The following is a 9,154-nucleotide window of genomic DNA, read 5'->3' on the forward strand; positions in this document are numbered from 1 at the left end:
TTGCGCGTATGATCGTTCATTTAGAGAATGCATAGTTTTCTCGTGGAAACGCCGATGTCATGAAGTATGACATCGTTGGCAGCTGAACGAGACGGTTGTTTACGCATGCTGTATCGAAGGGGCCTCCGCTTGCTGCCCATTTGGGATACGAGGCAAACAGTGCACCTGGTAAGCTAAATAATCAGTCAGCGTAGCAATAGGTAATAATACACCCATGGATGTGCGGAGTCGCATTTCATTTAGGGAAGCGCCGGCGAGTGCGACTGGCCGCATTCGAGAGCGGCAACGTATACGGATGTTGATTGCGCGTCGTGTTGTCGCTTCTAGCTTCTAGCTTCCGTATGGTCAAAACTGAACTACAGAAGCAGCTTTCCTCATCCTAATAGCTTAATTAGCTTCATATCAGTCGGTCCGGTCCGCCAGCAACAGACGTACGAACTCGACCACTGTGATAGGCCTAACCTCGGCTGAACGCGATCGGCATCGGCTCAAACTGTGTTTGCGGATGGGGAGGGCTGAAGTTCGCGCAGCCAACAACGTAACACCGCTTGCCACCCCGCCTCACTTGCCCGTCCATAGGCAATGCAACTTCTCGCGACTGCAACATCTCACACCAAGCGCTAGCTCACGATCGTCGACTCCTGCACGCTCTCGTCGCTGTCGTCTACATGATCCCGGCATGCTCCGCGTGGACCATTCCTGACGTCATACACAATGTGGCCTGTAACTGAGAAGGAGGTAAGGTAGGGTGCTCGAGGCAATAAATTAAATTAATTTGTAAAAAATCCGTGAAACTCTCGAGCCTGCTTTTTTTAGGACATGGCGGAGGTATTCAGAGGAACAGACCCAGCGAATTTCCTCGACATCCGTTGACATCGAAAAATCGCCGGAGTTGCCCTTTAAGTTACCCTTCCACAATACTAAAAATCCACTCTTGCCGCAAGAAGGTGCTTGGTAAGTCAGAGGAGACCCGAAAAACAAACGGTGGTGTAATGAGGAAGAAGTGCGCCATGCAGAGCTCCGCAGCCGGATCGCCAGCGCTACGCAAGTGTGGCTCGGGCTAGACGTTGTTCCTGCTGTGACTGGCTAAGACTACCTTGTTGCGTCTTCCAGTCGGCCTCACTCGTGTCGTCCACAGCCATGTCAGACTTCTTTGTCATAATTGGTGGAGGTTTGCTGGCTCTCCTGTAATCCTGGAATTGTGCAGCCGGACTCTTCCTGCCATCATGACCACCGACAGCACCACGAGCTCACCCCCACCTGCTCCCCAGTGCTCTGGCACACTCCGTCAGCGGGACCCTCCCATCTTCAGCGGCACTGACGATCACGACGTTGATGACTGGCTCTCATCTTAAGAACGTGTCAGTGTGAACAACAAATAGGATGACATCATGAAATTAACCACAGTCCCTTTTTACCTCCCCGAATTCTCCACTTGTGGTTTCGGAACCACGAAAGCGAAGTCCCAAGCTGGACTGTGTTCAAGACAAAGCTCAGCGAGGTCTTCGGCCGCCCTGTTGTTCCAAAGCTTCGTGCCGAACAGCGTCTGCAGTCGCGCCCTCAGCAGCCTGGTGAGACCTTTACCAGTTACAGCGAAGATGTCATCGATCTCTGCAAACGCGTCGATGCATCCATGACTGAGGGCAATAAAATCAAGCATATACTGAAGGGCATCGACGAGGACACCTTTCAGAGGCTGATTTTAAAGAGCCTCTCTACTTTTGCCCAAGTTATTGAACTATGCCAAAGCTATGACGAGCTCCGCCGTCAACGCCTCCTCACCCGCCGTCCTATTCCCCATCAGGAATCGTTGTCCGGCTTGACCTCTGCTTTTCAAGATCCCACCCTCCTCTCGCAGATCGAGGCTTCCGTCCGGGAAGAAGTTGCTCGCCAGCTCTCCCTTATCTCCAACCCACCAGAATCAAGTTCGTCCTTTAGTTCAACCCTACGACACGTTATACAAGAACAAGTGTCCGAGGTCCTTCCACAGGAGCGGGTGCCTCAAGTCACCGCCCCATTGACTTACGGTGACGCTGTCACACGACCATGACCACCGACGTTCCGAGATCCGCCTCCGATGCCTAGCCCTGTTTTTACCTCCACGCCGCCACGACCTCCATAATTGTACATTCCCCGCCAGTAATAGCGGTGTCGAAGTCTTTCGTAGGTCTTGAAGACTCCCGCGTGGCCACACTGAGGGTCGACGTGGAACGAGGAGCAAATCTCTGACCTCCACTCCATCGAGTAATTAATCCCTGGCCCACAGCGGACAATCGGCCTATCTGCTATTCGTGTGGTCTTCCCGGACACGTTGCACGCCTGTGCCGCCGCCGTCCACTTCATCCACGTGGCGACCCACGCACAGCTGCGTACGACCACCGTTGTCTTACGCTGCAGACCGCGAATTACAATTTCCCCGCCCAAGCCTTCGACCAGTTTCTGATCGCCGTTCTCGCTCTCGCCGTCGTCGCTCGCTCTCCTCGATGCGTCGACGTCCATCTCCCGCTGACACGGAAAACTAGGTGGCATAGTTACCGCGGCAAGAACTGCGTCATCGTCGCATCATCGTCGTCATCGTCGACCTGCGTCAACCTGCGTCGCCGAGGCCGCGAAACTGTGCACGTAGATCGCCTCTAGCCGTATCACGAGCCCTTCGTCCTCACGATGCCTCAGGCCTTCTGTGTTGCTCCGTCTTCAGCGAGGGGGGAAGATGTAATGAAAAAGAAGTGTGCCGTGCAGAGTTCCGCAGCCGGGTCGCCAGCGTTACGCAAGTGGGGTTCGGGCTAGACGTTGTTCCTGCTGTGACTGGCTGAGCCTACGCTCTTGCGTCATCCAGTCGGCGTCATTTGTGACGTCCACAGCCGTGTCGGACTTTGTCATAGTGGACATAAAATCTGAAATTCCCGCAGAATCTCCCCTCCACGTCATCTATTTTGGCACCATTGGCTGGGCCTAGTTAAATTTTTATCGATAAAACGAATACATTGTATTACAAAAAAAAAACACTGAGCTTAGGAAGCTTCAAGAACTTTTACTGAACCTGAATGGCCTATATGTAAATGTATGCTTCACGTCACCCTGTGATACTGGCATAGGGGTTCCGATGCGCAATTTGAAAATGAAACTTAGACCGTCATTTTCTCTTCTAATAATCAACCTGTGACCGAAAAATCAAGGAGTGTAGAGTTCTTCAAGAACAATTTATCCATCGAAACTTATTCAAGTGTTTCTCTTTAGTGTCCCTTTAAAGCAGAATTTAGCAAACTAACCTACATTTCTAATGGCATGAAAGGCTTCTAGCTAGAGAATAAAATTTTTCAAAGTGTTCACATTGCTACCAACATTGCACTGCAAGCTCTCACAATGAAGCTGTTCGTGCGACTAGAAATGCTCTAAAACGTTATATGCCTGTTTTTAACGGTGTCTTGGGAGAACTAGATTATTCACAGAATTTATATTTAGAGCTCAAGACCTACTGATGGGCTGGTTAATTCATGACTCAGTTTTTAGCAGCGTACTTCAAAAAAGCATGGACATCGAAAAAAAATGAGGGCAGAAATAAAGCGCTCAATATTTTCCGCAGTTCATTTTTGTGTCCGTTTTGTGTCCGTTCATTTTTGTGTTCGTTTTTGTGTTTTGGTTGTTTTTGTGTCATTTTTGTTGAAGGGCCCTGCTTATAAACCCGTTTCACCGGTTAGTTCACTCACTATACACACATAGCGCTATACACTGATAGACGCGTCTCCTTCGCGGCGGCTGGATTCTCCGCAGTGGGTGCGTTCCGATAAGTTAAGAATGTAAAAACGCTCCTGTACTTAGAAATTGGTGCACATTCGAGAACATCACAAGGTCAAAATGAATCTGGAGCCCCTGCACTACCCCGTCCCTCGTAACCCACTGTGCAGTTTGAAGACGCTCAACCTCATATTTTTTTTAACCTACTAAATGTGCCGCTTGACAGAGAAAGCTCTTCATTGATTTATTGCTGTTCGCGTACACACTTGAGTAAGGCTGCTTCCTATAGTTTTATTGGAAATTGGAATTCTCACTCGATCGTTGCACTAAAATATGATACACTCGCAGTGTTTTCTGTTCACATTAGAGAAGCATCGAAGAAAAGATGTACCACTCGTTAACGGCGTTCTGCTAGCTATGATTTACTGCATCGGGACTGTCCTCTCAGGTACCATTCGTCCTTGTTTCTTTGCGCGGCAAGCGCGGAACAATAACCGTCATCTAACGCACAGAAAGGTGTTGCTGTAGCGTGAGAAATATTTGGCAGGCGGGAAAAAAATGGGACGGAATTGCTCGTCGGGCCACCCCCGGAAAAATAAAAAAGTTTCCGCCTATGTTGCCAGCAGCGTTCATCATTATAATTTATTTTCTCTTAATGAGCACTTCCGGGGTGTTACATTAGGGGCGACAAACATCACGAATTACAAGATACAGTAATGGTCACACTCTGGTGGTACTGGGTGTCAAAAGAAGCTTGAACGCATGAACCTAAACTTCAGAAACCCTACTAGCTCGTCGGTAATGGCAGCAGAAGCCGTTCAAATCACCGAAATTCGATCTTCTTGGAGCATGTACTTTAGGGGGACTAGACATGGAAGCCCCCATTCCATGTCTAGGCCCCACTTCCGTATGCTTTACTTCTTTGCTGCCATCACGCCTTGAGCAGTTTGTGAATGTCAGCTTTTAAGAAACCTAGAGATGGTTCCATCGATAATACCAAAGTCTTATGGCATCAAAGGCGCTTCGTCGTGATGAGGCAGGAAGCGAGTGCTACACACGGTGGTATTACGTCAGCGCAAATTGCTTGTCGTGCCAACAGAGCCTGTGCGACGGGGGCGTTTGACACGCACCAACGTTGACAGAGAGCTGAAAATGCTATGGTATATCGGGGCCCCACATCTTCACATATCGTCGCGCTAGCATTGCAAATGCTACGCTGAAATTTCTGTGAATTACATATAGCAGCTCCATCGTTCCAGTGATATAAAAATTTTGTAGGGAGACGTAAATTCTGTGAAATTAAGCTAGTTTTAATACGCGCACAAAAAATTTAGCGGCAACTCAAAAAATGAGAAAACATGCGAGATCAAGACATTCCCGAGGAACCTATTTGCTAACATTTTTTATTGTGTTTGTGTGTGTTTGTGATACTCGAAATTAGTGCTGTCTTTTATAAATTTATTACTACCTTCCTTTATAGCAACAATATCGACTCTGGCTGCCTTGAGGTAGCATAAAGGAGTTGTCTACTCCTAAATTCACGTACAACGTAACTTCTGCGGTTGAAACGATGTTCCGCATGCGCCTTCATGCATGGCCGGGAGTAGCACTGGCTAACATTACCTGGGATGTACTTTTTGAACATTCGCATAAAAAAATCATCAATGTATTGAGGTCGTTACCAGCTGCATCATGTGTGAACACCGCTGGTTTTTGCGGCTACTGGGCAGTGTCCTCACAACAAATATCAAACTGTAGACGCATCTGAAGGACTTGCTCAACTATAGCTTACGTGGTGGAAACTATGAGGAGTTCCACGTCACCGGCGATGCTGGTGTAGTTGTTTACAGAAATTTAACTTCTTTCTCGTGTAGCAAGCGGAGTTGTTTCCTTCAAGTGTTATATATATATATATATATATATATATATATATATATATGCGTGTGCGTGCGATTCGGAAAAAAACGTAACATGTGGTAACGCATGCGGCAGCGGGCGCACTTATTTTTTTTAGATTGCCAGAGCGACCATCCTCAAAAAAAAAAAATAGAAAAGCCGCTAGAAGCCAATGCGCCATGTAGCGCGCCATGTAGCACGCCTCTGCAGGTGGTCGCACACAGCACCCACGGATCATTTTTTGTTACGCCCATTGCATCAGAAGAAGAGAGCAACTCGGCTTGACCATACGGAGTACACTCTAAATGAAGCTTACGGAACCAAGTATGCCGGAAAAACCAACATGCTTTATTACGAGACGCGGAACACGCATGGGTTTCCCCAGGAATTGAGATTAGGGGGCTTCTAAATTTCTAAGGAGGGGGTGGGGCTGAGGGTACAGGAGAAGCGGTAATAATTTTAATGTCATTGATGTGTCGCGTAGGACTAGCAACGTTTACGACTACACCACTGAAGACAAAGATTCCGAACAGTTAACTTACACAAGGACTAAAGTCGTATTTATGAACGCACAAATCTAAAGAACAAGGATTACATAAAATGTGCCCGATTCATAAACATCAAGAAGTGGAATGCATGCTCGACACTGTACTCACACGCAGACGGTGTATGTCGGAGCTTTGATATCAGCCACGACGACTAGCATGAAACTGACACATTTAGATATGAATTTACGGCTGCTACACACAATTCGATGAATATGTACTAGCGCAGATACTTCGCACTTACCGATGGTTCACTCAATAACTATACCAGTAAAAGAAATATAAACCAAGATGTGAGCATCGATGTACTTCCTACTAATGGTGTGGAAGGCGAGGTTTCTTTCAACACAAGCCAGCTACAGACGATGTGTCCATTCGCGTACACGATTTCATCCCGCGCTATTAAACGAAATTCTCCGTCGTATGCAAAAAGAAATCTTTACGAATTAAGGGGTTGCCTTCCGAAACACAAAGGGGTATAAGTCACTGGGCACACGTTAACACCCTCGGCATTTCAACGTTCACATTTACCTCTTCCACTACTGCCAGGGGCTGCCGAAGCCTCGGGCAGAGTTTGAGCCCTGAGTGCGGCGAGCTGGCTGCGCCCTCTGGGGCTGTCGGCAAACACGAGCAGCTCGAGCGGCGAGTCCGGTGCCAGGCCGCGCAGCCAGAGGGAGCGCCTACCCGACTGAGTTCTGCTCCAGGAGGCACTGCTGCTGGCGCGGCTTGTGTTGGCACCTCCTGCCGTGCCCGACAGAGGGCGCCGTAGCTCCAGGGTCAGCTGTGGCTCCTCTTCGCCTGCATCGCCATCCACTGGTGAGGAGAGCAGAGACACTAATTAGCCGCTGCGCACGTGGTGCAACGCGCGCTCACCGAGATTGGTGAAAGGGAAGCCCTACACTACTTTCTCAAGCATCAAAGGATTCGGAAGTTTCTCAAACAATGCAAGTGCGCTTCGCTGGACGAATGCTTCTCTGGCGCATCAGTGATTTGGAGCGCTGAGATAAGGTCATTGTTATGCTACTAAGGGATGCGCGGGCTGTTTCAAGTGAGTAGTGTAATATTCGGCTAATTGAAGAAGTTCTGAAGCAGCCACATTCTGCTGTCATCGCTCCGAGTAGGGCGATCGCTCCTTTCCAACGATTGTGGCAATCTTTAGAGCTGCTAGAGCGTGGTCTATTATGTATACAGATATACACGAGGCGCGCAGACAAAGGAAAGCGTAATATCTTGTACAAATACCGATAAAGAACCTTTGGAGCTCTTTGAGCACAGAGAACTGTAACGGACTTGATATAACGTTTGCCAGAGCAGGCATTGTTCGCATACAGTAGGCTGTCGTAAGACTCAAACAGCTTTTTTTTTTTTTCGCTTAAATGGTTAATAAGCTAGTGCACAATGAAAAGGACAACAACAACCATATGCGTCCAAAACTTCCGTGACAGCACAATCGCGCACCGCGATTCGGCACCAAGGACAATTAAAATAGGACGAGAGGTAAAGCGACAAGAATTAAGCCAGCCAAAAGTGAAATGTCATCCGGTAATTTTCACCAAAGTTTATGATTGTTTGTATTCAGTTTGCTAAGCAATATTGTATTTTTCGCCGAGATCCTGGCTGTTCTCATGTGGGCGAAAATACATGAGGCCATGTGGCATAGCTCTTCAAATTGGGTGATTTTAACGCCCCAAATTCACAAATGTATATGTAACACGCCTCAACTGCGAGCTCCAGGTAAATTTTCAGCTATTCCGTTACTTAAATATAGCTTAGTATGGTGGACTGTTGCGCTATTCGGTCATATGACCAGCTTTCAGGATATTAATGATTTGCTAACTTGCATCGGTGGCCCTTCAGTGCATTTTACGCATAAAAACTGAGTTTCCTTAACAGATCAAAGTGCTTTAATTTTCGTGACATTCTTCGTGCCTGTCCACATTACAACACTGTTTATCACGCTTGAACCATCGAAATCGTTGATATGATTGTTACTGCAGTTCTGACTTTTTCACCTGACCACTTCTCTGCTGGTCTTAAGCGCATACGCGTGTTAGGCCGCGCATGCCTGCCTCTGCTACTCCCGAGGAAGCTTCTAATAAAACCACAGTTTTAAGTGAGCGTTGGTCCTGCCCGCTTTGCCTCTCTTGTTTTCCTGCATTTCTTTCCGCCGTGTTCACAATGTTCACGGTACTTAAATATTCACCAAAATCTGGTGGCATCAGCATTCTGCTAATATTGGAAAGCGGTCAACATGACTAGGGCAAAGAAAACCCGCGACATTGACTTGAAAGCCCAACTACGGACGCACTCAAGAAAATATCCGTTGGCATAACAGCGCTTTCTACATATTACATCAGATAACTCCTTCGCAAGGTGTCATAGCATAACAGATCTCCGCTGTAGAAAAAATTGCACTTTCGCCCAAAAGGCGAAGCAGCGATTGCGATAGCAAATTAGTAGACAGCTATAGGAAGCAAGGATATTAGTTTTATGGGCCATATAAACTTGCAAACATTCGCTTAGCAGCTAAATTAACAAGCACCGTGTACGCGCGCACAGGTAGAAACAAGAACACATCTCGTTAGATGAACGCGGAAACTTGCTGTCAAAACGCTGGAGGGTGGAAGCGCGGCTGGAGCAGCGAGCGAATTGGCCTTCGTGCTGTCTCTCGCTTCAACGCGAACTAAGCGTCGAAAGCACAGCGCATACGAAGCTACCGGCAGTCGGCGTACTTTCTCATCGCAGATCGCTTTGAAGATGAGGCCCGCGCGGGTGCGCACTTTGTCCACGACGCAGATCGCTTTAGAGATACGGATCCCGCGCGGCCGTGTCGTAAGCAGCAGCCGCCGGTGTAGAACCCCCCCCCCGTGCCTTGCGCATGACAGAAGACGGCGCGCTTCCGCCCCACCTTCTTCCCTCGCGCGCGCGAGATTGAGGCGTGATGATCGGCTGACCCTCGTAACATTTCACTCGTACAT

The 9,154-nt window shown here is 48.1% G+C and overlaps 1 long non-coding RNA gene across 1 annotated transcript in view; it reads right to left on the bottom strand.

The window, feature by feature from the left end:
• The window catches only part of LOC119454583 (uncharacterized), a 28,528-nt gene extending 21,546 nt beyond the window's left edge, over window positions 1-6,982 (bottom strand). Inside the window, exon 1 of the long non-coding RNA XR_007468416.1 lies at window positions 6,708-6,982. This is a non-coding gene — a long non-coding RNA (uncharacterized LOC119454583). The remainder of the gene's footprint in view (window positions 1-6,707) is intronic.
• Between the last annotated feature and the right edge of the window lie 2,172 nt (window positions 6,983-9,154).

Source organism: Dermacentor silvarum, chromosome 1 (assembly GCF_013339745.2).
Source record: "Dermacentor silvarum isolate Dsil-2018 chromosome 1, BIME_Dsil_1.4, whole genome shotgun sequence".
Lineage (NCBI taxonomy): Eukaryota > Metazoa > Arthropoda > Arachnida > Ixodida > Ixodidae > Dermacentor > Dermacentor silvarum.